The following is a 19,670-nucleotide window of genomic DNA, read 5'->3' on the forward strand; positions in this document are numbered from 1 at the left end:
CGTGCACTCTTCAGCCCCGAGGGTTTCCCCCCTGTCACCCATGTGGAAAATGACAGGACATAAAGGAGATGAATAAATACTTGTGTCTCGCACCAGCTGATAAAGTTCAGTAGATACCACGTCCAGAAGAAGCCTTCTGGATGAAGGCTTCAGTTTTCACTTGTTCACTTTGCTGTACGTCTGCACATCTATCTGTACGCACACATACACACACACTCCCAAATCATAAATTAACTAAGGGACAGAAGAAGAAATTTTAAAAAGCAACAGCCCATGGTATAAAAAGCTAAGGCTAAGCAGAGAATTCTCCTGAGGGCACTTAATAAGAAAATAACAGTGATATAAAAACACAGCTAGGACAGGCCAGCGTTGAACCTCGGCAAGGCCTCATGACATCACCCCAGGGGATTTCGGAACCCTCCACCTGGCCGGCACTGGGGAGGAGGATGGCGATGCAGCGTGACGCGCTCATGGCCTCAGCTCACTAGCTTGCTCCGGGACCACAGCCCAGACCCCCTGGGGACGTGTGCCCTCCCCGAGTACTGCCGGGTGACCAGGAGTGGCAACGCAAGGCAGAACTCAGGGCAGAAAACAGTGACCAAGGCGAAGAGGAGTGACTGATATTGATGAAAAGCACAGGTGACTGAGATCTAATGACTACACATTTCAGTGCCCAAAGCAACACTGCATCAAAATATACAACTGGCAGAAATAAAAAGTGAATTCAACAATGACATAAATCGCACAGGGGGCCTTTGGCATGTCTCTTCCAGAATATGTGTGTGTGTGTGTGTGTGTTCATACAAAATATACACAGACATGCATATACGGATATATGGATGTAGTTGTGCATATGTATATATAGTATTTGAGCAACAAAATAAACAAGCTCGGTATTACATAAATGAACATGTAATTCTTTTCTAATACCCATGGAATGCTTACAAAATTGATTAGATACTAGACTGTAAAGAAAAGTTTAATAAGTTTCAAAAAGTAAATTATCCACATTCTTTGGCCTTACAGTACACGCAAGATTTAGCAATAACTATTTGAAAGTCTAGCCATCTGAAAGACCCACATGCACACATACACATACTCACAAGAAACTCTCGGGTCAAATAAAAACAAAAAATCTAAAATAAAAATCTACTACTTAAAGACAATGACAGAAAGAGCACTACATGTTAACAATTTACGGCATCAGGTGAGGCGGTAATCGGTAATCAGAGGAAAACCTATAGCCTTAAAAGTTTACTGTTAAACTACGAATCATTGTTACAACGTAACTAAGCAGGTAGTTAGACGCTGTGGGTCTTTTGCATGGACAAATGAGCACTATGCTGACTTATACATCCGTTGCATTACTGATTCTCACAACACCCCACTTTACAGAGGAGGAAAAGGAAATGCAGCGGGATGTGCAAGTAGCTCCAGGTCGCACAGCTGGTCCCTGTAATGGGAGCTGAACTCAAGCCGGCCTCCCCAGAGGACACTGCTGCCATCACGGTCGGCTCCTGCTGCTGCTGGATGCCATGAGTCATTCATCTGCTTTTAAAATAGCTGCACATTGTTACGGGAAACCATTCAATCACAGAAACATATGCTGATGCTTCTCACAGGAACCGTCTCCACGTCCACTCTTTCAGTGGCATCACGTGTCCGAAATGTCAATAATTAGAAACAATTTCCCCTATATAGAAGTTCCAAGGTCAGTAGGTTCAGGTCCACAGATTTATTCTTTCTCCTGACCTCGTTTTTCCTCTCTCCTCTTAAAACCATAGCTCAGTCACCTCCCCAAGGATTCAACAGTGGCGACCCTGAAAATCCCCTCACTGCTTCCACCACAATAGAAAGTACCCTCTTGTGCTGAGCTGGAGGTAATGGAATAAGTGACAGGGGCAGCTTTGTTCCAGATGAGACACCCAGCTGCCTCTGAGTGGCTGACTGACTACTCGGCCCAGGAGCAGAGACACTACGGAGCAGAAAAAGGGAGAGAGACTGATGCTTCCCAGGGATTTACCATCAGCTGGAAACTTACTCTCCTTGCTTACCCCTGTGACCCTCCCACCAACCCCAGGAGGATTAAAGAGAACACGGAAGCTCAGAGGAATGAAGAAACCTGCCGGAGGCCTCACCGTGGGCGTGTGCGCTTTGGATCCAGGTTTGTTTGGCTCCAGCCCCTGTGCTCCCACACTCCCACTGGCCATCAGAACACCCTGGGAATCACCTTTTCTCAGCTAACACCCCCAGCATGGAAGCCGTGCCCTGTTCCGTCCTGTGAGGACGGGTGCTGGCCCCTCTGCTTCCTCTCAGGTCCCTGGCTCTGCAAACAGAGGCCAGGAGGAGCTTGCCTTTGAAGGTGCCGGCCCACCATCTCCACTGCCCCACCCCCACTTACACCCTGGGAGCACGGGGAGCTCACTACTTCATGAGGGCAAATGCCACTGCTGGAGCGTTCATCACCCACCTCCATGAAATGTGCAGACCCCGACATCTGTCTACTCCCCAGAACCGCAGAGTACAGGCCAAGGCCACGACATGCTGAGGACCGAGGGGACCTTGCAAAGGAGGCCTCCTGGCCCGTGACCTAGAGAGACCTTGATCCGCAGCAATGCCTGGACAGAACCACCAATAAAGTCTTTCACTCCCATAATAAAAACTCCAAGAGCAGCAAATCTTCCACAGTTAATACTGCACAAATCCAGGGAGATCTCCTCAGTATTGTTAGCCTGTAACTAGAAATATTTAAAAGCCTAAACCGTAATGAAGTCATAAAAACGGCCACCTCCCACTCGCGCTGAGCCAGTGCTGCGCTAAGCCCCGGGCGTGGTTAGCACCCACCACACCTGGAATTACACGCTTGTTTGTGTCGCCCTTGCTCCTAATGCCAATCTCCCCCTCAGACTCGAAGCCCCTCCAAGCAGGAAGTGTGTCTTGCTCCACGAGCTCAGTCCCCAGTGGCCAGAACAGGGCACACGGGAGCTGCTCGGTGAGCATCAGCTGAAAGAAGAAAAGCACGGAGGAAGCCATATGTTAGTGAATCCATACAATAACCTAATGAAGGACATTATTACCTCATTTTGTGGCTGGGGAAAGAGACCCAGGGTCAGGTGGTGATGATAATGAACCTGAGCCTACGTGCCAGGTCCTAAGCTAGGAGCATTGCCCAGGATACTGACTCCGAACACACCAGAGTTGTCAGGGAGGTTTTTCCTCTCTTTTATAGAGGGGGGCACTGAAGCTGCGAGACTCACTTCACTTCCCTGAGCCACACAGCTGGGCTGTGACAGAAGCGGGATTTGAACACTGGTCTGTCCAGGCTGCCATATTGTCTTTTTTTTTTTAACCCCAGCTAGTCCTCTGGTGCCTGGCGGCTGGTGAGGCAAGCTGAACCCAGAGGTTTCCAGGCTACAGTTCCCCTGCCTGCTTTCTCCTTTGGTGTCAACACCCTCCAAGAAGACTCATGGCTGTGCTGTGGCCACTTCCCTCTCCTACAGGAATGCCTCCCACTCCTTTAGGAGGGGGGAGATAACGCTGCGTCCCTGGCACCCACCATGGTGTATCTGTCCAGGTCCCATTGTCAGTGCGCCTACCCAGGCCTGGGGGCGCTGCCAACTCTGCCACATAACAGGTAGCTGTGGAGTGAGTGGGAGAGTGTGGGGCTCAGAACCAGGAGGCTTGGAACCCTGGTGCTGCCACGCTGGGTGGCCTCAGGCAATCCTTTCACCCCCCACCCCTGGGGCCTCAGTTTCCTTGACTGTGATCAGGAGTAATGACGGTGGTTGTGAGGAGTCTGCTGGCCCAGGGCCTGGACCACTGAGATGCCCAAGAAGCTGAGCTAACCTCGATCCTGGCTCCATGGCGAGGCCCCACAGGAGGCATGCACTGGCTGGGTTTGCCATAACCATGGGTGGCGCCCAGATGCAGACCATGTGGTGGCCACCCACCTCAGGCAGGCCAGTACTGGGACCTTCCATCTGAGCTGGGACAGCGCAGCTGGGACGTCTCAGCTCCCCTCCTACTTATACAGAGTTATTGCAGCCAATGAAATTGTGCTACTGGCTTTGTTAAGATGCAGAATAACTGGACCAGCCACGGGGCTGAGTGGTACCAGGGACTGGGGCTAGACTGGGAGGTACAGACACTTTGGAGGAAACAACCATAATAGTAACTGCCACTCTCTGTGACAGGAGAGGCTGGCCTGCCTGTCTCATGGAATTTAGGTACTCTCATTTCCCCATTTCACAGATTCGGAAATGAGAGCTTGGAGAGGTAAGGTGACTTGTCCAAGGTCACACGGCTTGCAAATGGGGGAGTTGGGATTTGTATTCAGGTCTGCCTGACTCCAGAGATTTGGGACAGAGAGCAATGCTGTGTGCTAGGGCTGGAAGTCATTGGCTGGCACAGGGATTAGGGTCCCAGCCACAGAGATAGGGGTTTGAGGACCCCTGCTGAACCCTGCTTTCCTCCAGTGACGCTGCTGGCAGCCCGTGGCTTGCCCGCCTGCAGACTGGACCTCCTCTGAGATGGAGAGCCACCTGAACATGCTTGTGCGCTGCTCCAGACTGCCACGCCCCACACAGGGCCTGGTGTGGTTGCTGTGGCTGCAACATACGTGTCTATCAGCCTGCTGTGGTGGGGCCGATGGCAGTGAGCAGCCCTCAGCTGGCTCTGCTGCAGATGCCCTCTGCAGCTGGGCTGGTCCCAACCCCAGGGGCATGTGGCCAAACCCTCCTCCTGACAGTGAATCCAGGCCCCCCACCAGGGTTTGTCCACAAGACGCGCCGACCCTGAGGAGGGATCACCAGGCTGACAAAGGAGGTGCTCTCCTGAACAGACACCTTCTCTTAGGCTGAGGGACACCGTGCACCGTGGAGCAAAGCCCACTTGAGCTGGGTGCTCTCGGCTTGCCAGAGCCAAAGCCCATGGCTGGCACTGGGCTTCACCACAAGCCCAGAAACTCACTGTGCTCTTGTTTCTCCCATCACCGCCCGTCTCACTTCCATCCTGACTCTGGTTTTGGTTTTCCTCACACAGCTATCTGTTTAATAAGGAAAATTCTGCTGTGCTGAGGGAAAAACCCTCCACAGCATAAAAACCCGCCACATTTCCATCTTATGCTTTCCATTCTCTTGCGCTGTCTTTTAAAGTGGGAGATAAAAGACTTTGTTCCGTGTTGTCCTGCTCTGCCTTGGAAAAATCACTTTTAGACTTTAGAAGTGAGGAGTGCTGGCACCCAGAACCGTACTTGTGTGGTTTGATCACACAAACTGTCCCGGTGAATTCCAAATGAAATAACAGAGCCGCAGCTCATTAGAGGGTTGTTTTTTTTTTTTTTTAATGAGAGCACAAAGCAATTCCATCCACTGCAGAAGGAGGTCTCAGTGGGCCACTCAGGCTCCCTGTCAAGATGCAGAAGACTGTGAGGATTAATTAGTGCCCACTAATTGATATCAATCATGCAAAACACAAACTGCAGAAAAAAATCCTTACGTAAAGATTATTCCTCCTGTGAAATGTGCTGCAAGCTGACCAACACCCAGACACACGTTTCCCACGTCTGCAGAAAGGGGCTGGCCCAGGCAGTCACATGTCAGGTGGTCAGAGACCATGTTTCTCCACAAGCACATGGCCTTGCTTATTTCATGGTGTGGAGTCTCATGAATCACAAAAGCACTTGGGCAAAGTCCCGCAGCCTGCTCAGAATCTAGGGTCTCCTCCTGGCTCCCCGAGGTGAAACGAAGACACGACCACAGATCCCCGCGTGCCTGGGGGATTACCTGGTCATCTATAGGTGCAATGGGGTCACCTACTGTTTGCAAATGTTCTCCCAGGGAGCTCAGTGGGACCATGCGGCACCTGCTGGTATTCTGATCAGCAACAGGAAAGGGCATGCGGAGACGGCACTAATCTGGCCATCAATAGTCGGCTTGTTTCGTGCTGAACACTGTGCTGGGTGAATTACATGTACCACCTCATTTAACCCTTCAACAACTCTATTGGTAGTAAGAGGAAACCGGCACTTCCGTCTGCTAAACACCCACTCCCAATTCTTCTGGAAACAGCCCTCACTTTTCCTTTGGGGGAAATCATACCTCCCATGCCCACAACACATGTGGTTTTGGTAGGTCTAAAGTAATTTCCTCCCATGACCCAGAGGTAAAAACACGTCAAATAATTCAGAGATGAAAGAAGAAATTAAAATTAAAATAACAAACTATACACATATAGGATGCCGTCAAAGCTACATCACTACTCAGAGAAAAATCCATCGCCTCAAGTGCTCATATTAATAATTAAGAAGGTAAAAAGAAATGAACTTAGGATTCATTACAGAGAACTAGAAAAAAAACGAGAAAGCAAAACAAAGTAAAAGAAAACGAACGAACTGTAAAAGCAGAAATAATGAAGTGATAAATAAAACTGAAAGTTGGTTCTTTGAAAAGCCAACAAAGTAGGCAATTCCTTGGTATGTGTGATGAAGAAAAAGGAAAACACACAGATGTGCAGTGTTGGGGATGGGAGGGCGGCTCTGGTCCCAAATACGCGGCGGTGTGAGAGTGCTGGTGCGCGCGCTGTTACGTCGCCGGCACACCTGAAAACCTAGCTGAGGCGGGGCCTGCTGGGAAGTCCATCTTCCCAAAGCTGTCTCAAGAAGCAAAACAACTTCCTTACCAATAAAGAGGAAAATATTAACAACATTGAGAAAGATACTATTATTAAAAAGTACAGTATCTAAGTGGTCTCATGGAACTCAGTGTTTTAAAATAACATTAGCAAATCAAATTAGTAGTATGTAAAAGATTAATAAAGCAAACGGGTTCATTATAGGAGTGCAATGATACTTCAAACGATCTTGATAGAGATGCTGAAAAGTAACTGGTAAATTTAATATCCATTCCTGATAAAGCACTGAGCTGGTAACAGACTTTCTTAATGTGATAGGGGATGCATGTCAGAAAAATTAAAACAATGTTCTTAACATGAAATCCTATTCCTAGGAAGAAATCAAGAATACCTGCCATACTTCTATCATTTAACACTACTCTGGATGCACAAGGCAATGAGATAAGACAAGAAAAAATATGTTATAAATATTAAAGATACACATAATATTACTATTATTTTCAAGAGATACAATGTTATCATATTAGTTATATAACTAAATAATCTAAGATAGTCAACTAAAAAACTATCAGTACCAAATAACAGTTAAGTTCAAAGTAAATATATACAAATCAGTAGAATTCTTCTATACCAGCAATTATCAACCAGAAAATGGAAAATAAAAAAGGAGGTCATGTACAATAAAAACAAAACTATAAAACTCCTTGGAGTAAACTTAAAAAGAAATGTGTAAGACCTACATGAATAAAACTTACTTCATAGAAAACTAATATAACTTTTATTAAAATTAAATAAGCACATATTCTGAGCTCAATTCTTCTTTGAAGAATCTACTTTAATGAAACAAAAGCACAATTCTTACAAATATAAACCATTTCTCTATAACTCTGTATTTTAACTGTCACAATGAGGATGTAACACTTTGGTAATTAAGATAAACCCCATAATATAGAAACATCTGAAGGGCAAACAAGAAAGAAGATGTAAACATACAGGAAATACATGCCACTGCTGGGTGGGAAGCCTCGGCACTGTAAGGGTGTCGGTTATTGCCTAACCAATATGTGAATTTCATATCATTCCAAACTGATGCCAAAGTTCACCTGGGATGAAAAGAGAACATTCCTGAAAAGAAAAATGACCATGGACACTTGTCCCAATGAATGTATAAAATTCACATAATTTCAAAATTGATTTCGGAGTTCACCTAGAGAGGTAAATACATGAAATAGAACATTTTGAAAAGAAGAAAGGAGAGAGGGACTTGTGAAAATGTGCTACGAGGCGGTAGTGGTTGAGCAGGGTGGCACGGCTACCGAACTGGACGAATGAGCCAACGGCACAGAGTAAGAAATGCAGACGCGGAAACTCAGTGGAAGACGGAGGGGCATTTAAATCAATAGGAAAAGGGTGGGTCCTCCTATAAATGGTATTGGGACAAGGGGTTATCTATTTAGGAAAATACAGGGTCCGGCACAAATAACACCCTCCTTTTTATTACAAAATCTTTTATTACCAAATCATAAGCTTATAATTCTGTCATATAACAGTATCACACTCAAGCCATTTCACACTCATGCCATTTTAGGTGAAGTGTTCAAATTAAAGCTATCAACTGTTACACCCACATTATTACCCTCCCCACCACACTGAAGCAGGCCTTACTGCTGTCGGACCCTGTAAAAAGCTGCCTGTCTACTTTACTCCTTAAAACTGTAAATTCCAGGTGAATTCAGGGCTGAAATCTCAATAGTAAGAAGAGCACTAGAACAAAACAGAAGAAGATATTGTTATAACCACGGGGCACACAAAAGCTTAAGTGAGCCATGGAACTCAAGCCACGGAAGAAGATTGGCACGCTTCTGCAGGACCGAAGGAAGTGTCTTCCACCAAGCTGAAAGACAAAGGTCAAAATGGGAGAAATATTTGCAATTTAGGGACAGTCCATAGTTCTAACACATAAAGACCTCCTGCAACAAAAGTAAATGATGTCACAGAAGGTGATCAATAAAGATGTCAAAGATGCCCAAGCCTCACTAATAATCAGTAAGTACATATTAAAACAAGCTTGTTTCCTGCCATTTATATTGGCAAAGGTCAAAGAGGTCGACAACCCTTGGTGTTGCTGCGAGAGCTTGGACACGGGGGCCCTTCCACAAGGCCAGCTGGGGTGTAAAGTGACAGAGACGCGTGGGGGCAGAATGTGGCACTATCCACCAACAACTCGTAACGTGCATTTCCCAGGACCCAGCAATTCCACCTCTAGAAATCTATTCTATAGCAATATTCCTACAAATTGGCAAAGTAAGACACAGAATGTTCATTGCACCATTGTTTGTACTGTAAAATTGTGAAAAACTGCATGGTTTGGATAAGTGATTTTTTATACACGCAGAGGAAAATGATGCAGCTATTAAAAGTCTAAAATACATTTCTAAGAACTGACAATAAAAGATATCCATGATGTGTTGTTTTTAAGGAAAACAAATCAGGTATGATTTTATACACGAGAGAGTGAGAGAGGGAGAATATATCGCCCAATCTGTTAATGGTAACCATCTTCAGGGCTAGAATTTTAGGGTTATTTTCTGCTTTATACAATTTTATATTAATTCAGCCTTTAGCTACAAGTATGTACTACTTGTAGAAATATGAAAGAGCAAGATCTTCCTTCTCTGCCTCCTTCCCTTCTTTCCTTCTCGCTATTGAAGAAGCAAACACTTTTTGGGCAGGGAAAAGGGAGGCAGTGTTTCACGCAAGCGATTTTTCCAAACATCCCTTGCTCCTGTTGAAGACTCGGTCTTTAGGTTTCGATTTAAAGGCCACAAGCTTTACCAGCTGCCTCGGAGTCTACAAGCCATTGTTAACATGCCATTGTCTCCTGCCTCCTCCCCTTGTCTTTGGTCTCCACTCCCAATCCACCCTGTACCTGTGTTCTTTCTAAAACCCAGTTAGGCTGTGCCCCTTCCCACCTTAAAACTACTCGATGGCTCTCCATCCCCGTGGGCGAGGGTTCCTGGCCTTCTGGCTTCTGCCCATGCCGGCATCTCTGGCCTCTTCCCCCTCTCTCTTACAGAATAGTCCAGCCGGCTGGGCCCCTTGCAGTTCCCTGCACGAGCCCTCTGCTTCGTGGCTCTGAGCTTAGCAGAGGAGTTTCCTCCCCTTGTCCCCTCAACCTCTTCTTCCTCCTTGTCCAGCTGTTAGCTGGTCCCTCCTGGGCACTTAGAGCCGGTGCCCTTTCCTTGATGACAGCATTTATCACACACTCCTCGAGGGCGAGGGCTGTGTCTTATCCACCTCTGTGTTCTCAGGGGCCTAGCGCTGAGCCTAGCACACAGGAGGGGCCCGGAAAATGAATGTTTGGGGAACGACTGGGCCGGATGTGGATCTGCACTTGCACACACGTGACTCTTCAATCTGGCCTCTGAAGCTCTACTGCTCGGCGGAAGAGAGTACCTGGAGCTGCCAGGCACCTCACTCCTCCTCCCCTGATAGGGTCAGCCCTGCGCTCCGCTGTCTCCAAGCTAAATACCCACGTTTCTCCGAGTGCTATAAAGGGCTTCCAGAGTAGCTGACGTCACCGAAAGGAAATGCAAGACGATTCCCCCAGTGAAGGCTTCGGAAACCTGCCTCACAGTGGGTAGAACTGAGGCTGCCCACGGGCCAAGGAAAACACTCCTCGCTCGGTCTTTCCAGCCCTGGCTCACGGAGTCGCTACTGTGCGCAGAAAGTCTCCCTGGGCGTCCGAGGCCCCCGGGATCTCCGCCAGAGAGTGAGCTCATGGCCGGCCGCTTCCATCACCGGAGCATTTTCCACTCCCACCGATGCACTCACGTGTCTGTGACCACACTTCATCTGGTCTTTAAGTGTAACAAAAAATAAGGGAGGCACAGGCAAAACTGTCAGACCTGGTCCTCACTCAATGGAAACTGGGTAACAAAACACGACATTCTAAACCTCAATCACCAAACCCTGCATTCTCCGGAAAACAAGCAACAGATTTTCGGAGAGTTAGCTACATCCAAACTGATGTTTATTTTTTTAAAGAAAATTCTTTTTTGATTTTGCTGAAGTGATATACTGAAAGGCTCCTTTCAGGCCTCTTTGGAGGAAGAAGCCATCTAACTCCTAGTTTGTTTGCAGTCTTGGGCCAGGTGTTTCCACGTCTCCTGGCCCTGCTCAACAGAGATGGCAGGATGCAAGTCCACGCAGGACTGTCCTAGCAGCCCGCTTTCATGGGCCAGGGGCTCTTCCTGTCCCATAGTGGGGGCCACACTGTGGGCTCTGCCCTTCTCCAGGACACACTGTGTAAGGAGGCATTCAGATCCAACTGGCTCAGGCCCAGCCCGCCCTCTTCCAGCCCTACTCCATGGTCTTGAGGGGCGGGGCAGGGGGCAGCTGGCTAACAGGGGCTACTCCCACCAAGCCTGTGACCCAGTCTCACAGGACAGGAGAGCACTCAGCCCCACCTGCAGGGGATGCTTGCGGGTATGGGATTGTGCCTGTGGGTAGGATGGAGGGGGGAAAAGGAGAGCCAGGGCACTGGCTGGGGTCGTGCTTCAGGCTGGAAGGCCCACTCACACCTACTCTTGTGCTGCCTCTCCCCTGCCCTCTAGAATCAACTCCGTTGAGAATGATTCAACAAACTTGACCTCTGGACTCTGGTTGGTTCTCCAGTACCAAGTTTACTCCGTCCTGGCTCCTCCCCTTCTTCCCAGTTCACTGGCATCCCAGCAGGCTTTGGGACCAACACTACCCTCATCAGGACACTCCTGGTTATACCACCGTGGGATGCTTTTCAGGGAAGACAGAGGGCAAAGTGGCAGGGAAACATGTCTGCTGACCAATCAGAGGTGGCGAGGAGCATGAAGGTGGCAGGTCACTGTGTGGAGGAGGACACAAGGGGATGTGCTCAGGGACCAGCTCACTCGGTGAGGCCCACCGTCACTGGGAGAGGACAGCAATGCCACGAGTGCTCACTGAGTGCCCCCACCTGCAGGACACCGGGGCACAGAGAAGAGCCTGGCCCCTGAGGCGTTCAAGAGAGGCACTAACTACACAAACAACTAAGGGCACGCAACTGCTGAAAAATAATACTCTAGTGCACGCTGACTTTGGAGAATCGTCCTCAGATGCCAGCGAGAGACCCCAGAGGAACCGTGGCGTGGGAGACAGAAATGGGTTAGTCACATCTTCAACGCTCACGAGGTTCACTGGTCTGCTCTCTCTGCCGTAGCTACTCAGCTCCAGAGCTGTTAAGTAACCTGTCCAAGGTCACTTGGTGCACACCTGGGAGAGGCAGGATCTGAGCTCAGGTCATTTGGCTTTAGGGACTACACTCTTATCTACCATGTTACATGCAATATTTATAGCTCAATATATACAGAGGAGAAATGATATCCAAACTCGAGACACCTGTGTTCACTCTCTGGCATTGCCACTTATTTGTTCAGTGTGACCCTGGGTGAGTTCTTCAACTGCTTTCTTCATTTGGAAGCACAGGCAGTACCTGTAACTTTCTCACCAGGCCCAGGGGAAGACGAAGGGAGACACCGCACAGCAAAGGGACTCGCATAGCCTCTGGATACAGCAGGCACTCGATGAAGCTACTTGAGGAAAAAACCTTTAAGAAAGGATGGGGGTGCTTGTCTGTTTCTGAAAACCTTCCAGAAGAGACTAGACAGCCCCTCATAAAGCCTCCCCTGACTTATCACTAAAATTTTTTTAAAAGATTTTATTTATTTATTTTGAGAGAGAGGGGGAAGGGAAGGAGAAAGAGAGGGAGAGAAGCATCGATGTGCAAGACATACATTGGCCAGGGACCTGGCCCGCAACCCAGGCATGTGCCCTGACTGGGAATCGAACTGGTAACCTTTCCGTTTGCAGTTCGGCACTCAATCCACTGAGCCACACCAACAAGGGCTTATCACTAAAATTTTTGTGACTAGGAAAAGAAAAAAAGATGAAACACATCTCACTAGCTGACAGACAGCCTTATTGCTACAATCTAGGAAGAAATGGAAATTACTATAGGCAGAAGGGGTGACAGAAATTGAGCAAATCTGGGCCCTGTCTTTTGAAATGGAGATAACTGGTCCCTCCTGGGCGCTGTCCCCAGACCTGGGAATGCTCCCACTGGCTCTTTCCCTCCATCGCCTCACATCCACGCGCAGACCGCTGCTGCCGCCGCGCCAGAACCGGCGTGTGTCCAAAGGGAAACCCAAGTGCTCTGCCTGCTGGTAACCACCAGAGATGACAGATTTGCCCTTGTTCAAGAAAACACGCAGAGGGACGGAAATCCAGCAAGAGCACGTGGAAAATTATTGCCAGATAATGGGGCCTGGACTGTGCGTAAAAGGGGCTGAGACATGAGAACACATCTCCCCAGTCTGCTCCAGAGTCGGGAAGAAAGCTTCAAGACGCTGCGACCGGTACAAGAAGACGAGGCTGTGAAAAGAGCCATGCGAAACAGCGAGAAGAGACAGAAGAGATGTGTAACGTGAGAGAATACAAGGAAGTAAAACACAGCCGAAGAATAAAAAGATTAACATCAGGGGCAGCAATGAGTGAAATAGGTACCTTGGAAACTCATGTCAGTGATGAGAGGGCCAACTTGGCAGGGTGTCCCCCATGGCAGGGGAAGGGGTGAGAAAAGGAAGTGTACGAGGGGGCGGGGGCCTGGGAACAGCCCGGGGAAGGCTGACCCAAGGACGGTGTGCCAGGTCCCAGGAAAGAGGCCCATCCTCAGACAGATCCTGGATAAATGTTTGCATTAAAAAGGAAATCTTGTGAAGATCCGGGCAGAAACCAAAAAGCTAAACATCCCACAAAACTCAAAAGTGAGCACGCCCCTCCAAAGTGAGCTGCAGGAGCCACTCTGTCTCTGCTCCAACGGAGCCCGACTCCCCACCAGTGCAAGGACAGCGATGACGATGGCCACTGCTGGCCGCCCCAACAGCTTTCCTGCGGGAGGAGGGGCTTCTCGAAGGCAGGAAGCACAGTTTACTCACGAAATGTTAGCGGACATCTGGTTGCTTGTCAATTGCTCTGATTTTTTTAAGAAGAAAAATATTGTCCCCTAGTAATTATGGTGCTTACGTATAAAAACCCAAAGAGACTTGATATATGATTTTGAGTGCCATAAAATTCAGTCAATGCACATTTTTTTTCCATATAAGTGTATGGGGTTGTTTCCCCATCGCCGACCAAGGGCCGCAGAGGACGCCAGCTTCTGGACGCGCGGTGAACAGATGACACGTGTTCTGGCCACACGTCCCCGTCAGCATCCTGTGCAGCTGGAACCATAGATGCTGCCCCGATGGTGCGGTCAGAGAGCAAGCACTTGGGGGCTCTCACGGCTGCACAGGACCTGGGTGACTGGCTGTGACAGCACAGTAGGGTCATTTCTGTCAAGTCCAGTGTGGGTGCTTCCTGCCAACTCCCTGACCACTGGGTACCCAGAAAGCAGGAGCCTGTGCTCAGCCATGGAGGGGCAGCACTGAGTGCTGCTGAGAACAGTGTGGGTGGGCTGGGTAGGAATGAGGCAGCCTGGGGACCCCAGTAAGAAGGTCCCTTTGGAGTTTGAAAAAGCATGTCTCAGCTAAAGTGGAAAGTCTGCTTTGGGGCACCAGCGGAGGGAGAATAATTTGTAAATGTCCTTCCTAGGCTGCTGTGGGCACTGCTCTGGGCAAAGGTCTGCTCCTTTCCCTCAGGGTTTCCTGACCATGATCTGGCCTGAATCTTACCCTCACCAAGACCTCCATATGCAGCAATGGAGCGAGGAGGCAGGGGCTCCAATGAGGCTCTGGCATGGGTGGTGGAGGGAGTGGGAGCCTTGGGCAAGCGAATGCTGGTAACTGAGACCATGGGCATTGAGCTCCTACTATGTGCCAGGCTCTGGGCTAAGGGCTGCACCTACACAATCACCTAAAGTCCTCAGTTTGAAGAAGAGGAAAGCGAGTCTCAGAGAGCCAAGGCATTCATCTAAGAGCACCCAGCGAGTGCGTGGCCGAGCCCTGACTGTGCTCCGGGCTCACTCTGGAGTCGGGGCTCTGACCCACAGCGTGCCCTTGCCTCGCTCTTCCTCGTCCTGGTCCTGCGGGACAGAGCATGAGTGTGCAAAGCCTGAGGAGGGAGCGGGGACAGGGGCACTACCATTTGTGGGGTGACCCGCAGCCAGACTATGTGGTGCTCTGGGCCTTACACCCATCTTTTCAGCTCCTCCACTGACAGGACCTCAATGAAAGCATCATTACCCTATCATCCAGGTGGGGAAACTGAACTCAGAGAAGTGGGGTGATTTTCCAAAGGTCTCCTGGCCAGTAGTTTGAGAAGCACAGATTCGAATTCAGGTCTGGCTGGCCCCAATCCGTGCTTTTCAACCTCCTGGCCGTGGAGGGGTGGGCTGCAGGGATCACCGGTCAGTCGTGAGCCTCTGTTTTGTTTCCGCCATGAGCTCAGTCCTGTGGCCCCTGCGCTTTGAGATCCTCAGCCCAGGCCTGGAGGGCTGAGTCATAAACCCTGCCCTCCGAGGGGGCAGATGTCCTTCTGGGGAGTGGAAACATCTCTTGGCCAGGGCACGACTTAGCTCCAAGTGGATTACCGAGAGCTCAGACGGACGCTGACTTAAGCCCCATCACATCTCCCTCCAACTGGCTCGTGGGCTCTGGCTCAGCCACATCCCCGGGCTAAGGCCTTCAAAGCCAAGTGCTACCTTCAGTAGAGGCATCCACTCTGGTGTCAGCACTGCCCCAGCCATGAACTTTGGGGCACAGCCCCCTGAGATTTCTCAGCTTTAACAATAAGACACCAATGTCGACCTGTGTGGATGGCTGGGCTGGGAAGCAGGAGGACCGCCGCCCTCTGGAGCAGCTGCTGCTCCAGGAGTAAGTCCTCCAGAGGCCGGCCTGGGAAGTGGGCCCCCTTGGTGCCACTAGGGCAGGGGGTCCAGAGCAAGGTGGTCTGTGGGGAGGGCCAGCTCCGCCACCGACCTGCTCGCAGTGGCCTCTGAACAGTTTCTCAGCCCCTCTGACCCTCAGTCTTGGCACGGACACAATAAAGTGGAGGGCCCAGGGCTCCAGCCGACATCAGAGATGACACCAGGAGGGGTCTAGGGCTCGTCCCAGACGACCCCGCCTTGTGTTGCTTTTGAGGCTGACTCCCCAGGTGCCAGGACGAGAGGGTGAGGCTGGCCTTCAAGTTTCCTACAGACTTCCTCCAGCTGCGAGTCCTGCCTACTCTGAGACCTCTGCCTTGGAAATTACGGGACGCCTAGAAAGAAGGGGTTGTTGTTGATGGAGACTTTTTCATCTCTGACTTAAATTATACATCATGCGCTAACATTCTAACTCTGGTGTCTTCTAGAATTCAAATGAGACATAAACACACTCCCAGAAGCACAGAGTCTGCATTCATTCCTGGGACCACCTTGAACAAATAAGAGGTGCCACCAAATCTATTTATAGTTTAAACATCTTTCCACTGTCTTTCCTTTAAAATCCATTGAGGTAGTTCCCACACAAACAAGGAAGAATGTCCAGCCCCGACAATCATTCATTCATTCATTTGGGCCTCACGTCTGGGTAGAGAGCAAGGAAGTCGCGCACGGGGAATGGAGAAAGAGTATCGGGGCCCTGCGCAGAGAAATGCAGTAGGCGGAGACATGTAAATTAATAAATAAAAGCTCCCGTTTAAAATCCATTACATCATTAAAATTGAAATAAGACTGCAAGGCCAATGCTGGCAGCCAGCGAGGCTGTGGCGGGAGGGAGGACCCAGATGCTGCTGGCGGCAGGGTGCGGTGGCCCGGCCTTCTTGGAAAGCCTCGGGGACCCCAAAGTCAGAAAATTACTGGCAATCCCGCTCTGAGGAATTTCTTCCGAGGAAAGGGTTTGAAGGAAGGGAAGGCAGCACGCGCAGTGAGGGAAATCTGCAGTGGTTACAAACAGCAAAACACACACTGAAAACCCCCGAATGTCAAACGATAGGGAACCAGCTACGGAACTTAGAATAAACTGTGACAAAAATATGGGAATAAATATATGGATGGAAACATCAAGTGCTGAGCCGGAGGGATTTTAGATGCCTAAGGCATTTCCAGCAGTGTCATCCAGGTGTCTGCGTATTCTTTAAGGAGAATGTATTCATCTTTCAGCAAGATAAAACTTGATTCCAGTCATTGATATTAACTGTCAGATTTAAGTTTCTCACCGAAGTAGCAACAAATATACATCATATATTATGAAGATATATACATAAATATATTTACACACATATAAATATCTATGTAAATACAGTCAAACAGCCCCTAAAGAAGAACGGTTTCCTCCCCAACACCAGGAAGCCTCATGTCCCTGCTCTGCCCAGTTATTTAACTGGCTACACACCGTGAGGGGCCTGTGAGATTCAGGTGAGCTCGCCGTGGCTCAGGGGGGTCTTCTCTGCAGCTAGAGCAACGGACCTTTGCAGCCCTCCCCAGACGAGTCAGGGCTTTGCTGACCTCATTTGACCCTGGAGCGCCTCTAGGAGCTCCGGGTCCTGCTTCCCTCTGGATATGCCCACCCTCCCGTGGCTTCCAGAGTCCCTGACCCACAAAACGAGGTTGGCCCACTCAGCCTGGCGTCCCAGGCCACCACAGTGCGGCCTGTCTTATGCATCAATCTCCAGGCGGGGTGCTGCACACCCATCCATCCGACACAGTCTGCACTCTCGGAGCCCGAGACCAGGTCCTCCCTTAACTTACAAGCGGGCAGGTCAGTAGGGATGGACTCACTGCCCCTGTGAGGTGACTGGGCCTCAGACACTGAGCCCGGGGCATTTATTGCTGCTGAGCAGGAGGGCCTGCAGTCTTAGCTGGCCTGACGTCTGGCCTGCCAGCCGCCCCGACACTCCCTAGCACCCGGGGGGATGGCAAAAGAAAAGGCAGGAGGCCTCTCCTCCCAGACTGTTCCAAACGGAGATGCTAACATTTAGAGTGTTACGCCCACTTTCATCAACAGACCTATGTGAGGCTGGACTTTTACAAACAACTGTGAAAAACCCCACGTCCTGCAAGGGGCTGTTGAACACATACTCCAAAGTGACAAATTTGTACCAAAGATTCACTTACAAATAAGGTGAAATTGTGATAAATTTTTATGTTGTAATTTTGTATATTCAAAACATTTTAAGTAAGGGTTACACTTTATAAAACTTTTAAAAACAGTGTTAGCAAAAGGCTGCCAATTGTCCTTCCTTGGGACAAAATATCCTTTATTCTGGGATCATGCCCTGCTTACATTGTTGGTGTTAAAATGTTCCTTACTCTAGAAAATAATAATGATAGTTTATATTTTCTTCATTGTCCATTAAAAAAAAGCTGACAGCCTGTGAGAGTTCCAAACTGTCTTTCTGAAGCTCCCCGTGCCCACGAACTGAAGTCTGGGACACGCTAGCCCGAGACCACACGAAGCGCTCTGGCAGCCAGGCTGCTGGTTGCCGTGGAGTGGGCCAGAGCTGGAAGCCCCCAGGGTGGCTTCTGAGCAGGAAAGCAAGGCGGCCAGGCGGGGAGGCAGCTCTGTGTTGCTGCAAGCTGGAGGAGCTCTAAAACTTACGAAATATTTGAAAATTGAGCAAGTAGGAATTTCAGCTTAGCACAAAAATCTCAAGCTTGAGCTCACCTCTTCCCCCTTATTTTCTGTCAGGGTTTCTGTATTACTGTGGGCTTGACCACCTGGACCCCAATCTCACTCAGATCCCCAACCCCTGGCTTCTCTCCTTGTTGGCCAGGCACAGGCTGTCAAAGCCCAGGCCTTGCACCCATCTCAGGAGGCATCTATCTCCCAGCCTCTGCACAGGCTGCCAGGTGCTGCTAGAGGTGCTCACTCCGCGGTAGTCCCCGCTTTCCAGCCCTGGCAAGGCTCCAGACCCCTCCACAGTCCACCCCCTCCACAGTCCCACCCCTCCAGGTGCCTCCCCTACTCCCTTTGGTGGCTGGTTTACCCCAATAGCTGCACATCACCCCCACCCTCAGCTGGCCCTCCCTGCAGCACCCTGCTCTGCCCCTCGGCTCTCCCCACCCGCCTTTCCCTCAGAGCCACCCTCACCCCATCTCCTCCAGCGGGGACCCCTGGCCAACCCCATGTTTATCTGGGGGATCTCTGCTGTCTCCCTACCTACACTACCTCATTTTCTTGGTATTTAAAAGAACATGTCTTTTCTGATTAAAAAGGGAATTTACATTCACCCTGGAAAATAGATAAAAGTATAATGAGAAAAATAACCACCTGGAATCCCACGAGTGTGAAATGCACACTCTCAGATCAAAGTGTACCCTTCACACAAACACATCCGTCTACACAGGCCGGCACACAGCATGCTGCCGCGTGGCTCTGGTGGACTGCTCTGTTGGCGGGAGCCCCAAGGGTCTCATTCTTCTGTGAAAGTGGAAAGGGTCCTAACCCAAGTTCGGTACTGAGGCTAGACACCCCAGGTGCCTTCTTTGAAAGACCCTGGAAGTGGGCAGGGGCTGCCGCAGACCCTTCCTGACCACACATAATCAGAGCTCTTGCTTTGCACAGGTGCCCAGAAGGTTCCAGGGTCTGGGAGTGAACAGCCGCAGCCCACACATCCGACTCTGCCAGTTGGGCATGCAACTTCTGCGGCACCCCAGAGTCAACTCTAAAGGTGGGAAGAAAAGCAGGAAAAGGAAAGGTCAGACCCCTGGGGTGGAGAAGAGGGGCTGGCAGTGACAAGAGAGCTGAAGCTGCCTGTTCCTTTCCTCCTACATGCTCAAAGCTGTGATAATGGCAACAATAATAGTAATCATAGGACCATAAACGCTGACAGTGTTGGGAGCTCACCATGTGTCAGGTTCAAACAACGTCTGTCATTTGTTTTCTTCAAAGTATGGACACACTTCACTGAGTGGCTCCTGGGTGGTCCAGGGATGGACGCTTGTACCTCTTTCAGCGTGTATTAGAAAACCTATAGCATATAAAACCCCCCACATCACAGATATGAAGAAAATAGATTTAAGAGAGAAAGTAAGAAGGATGGTACAA

General features: G+C 49.6%; 1 protein-coding gene across 13 annotated transcripts in view; it reads right to left on the bottom strand.

Annotated features, from left to right (window-relative positions):
- The window catches only part of RALGPS1 (Ral GEF with PH domain and SH3 binding motif 1), a 268,377-nt gene that overhangs the window by 49,772 nt on the left and 198,935 nt on the right, over window positions 1-19,670 (bottom strand). The window lies entirely within an intron of this gene.

This window comes from Desmodus rotundus, chromosome 1 (genome assembly GCF_022682495.2).
Source record: "Desmodus rotundus isolate HL8 chromosome 1, HLdesRot8A.1, whole genome shotgun sequence".
NCBI classification, from domain to species: domain Eukaryota; kingdom Metazoa; phylum Chordata; class Mammalia; order Chiroptera; family Phyllostomidae; genus Desmodus; species Desmodus rotundus.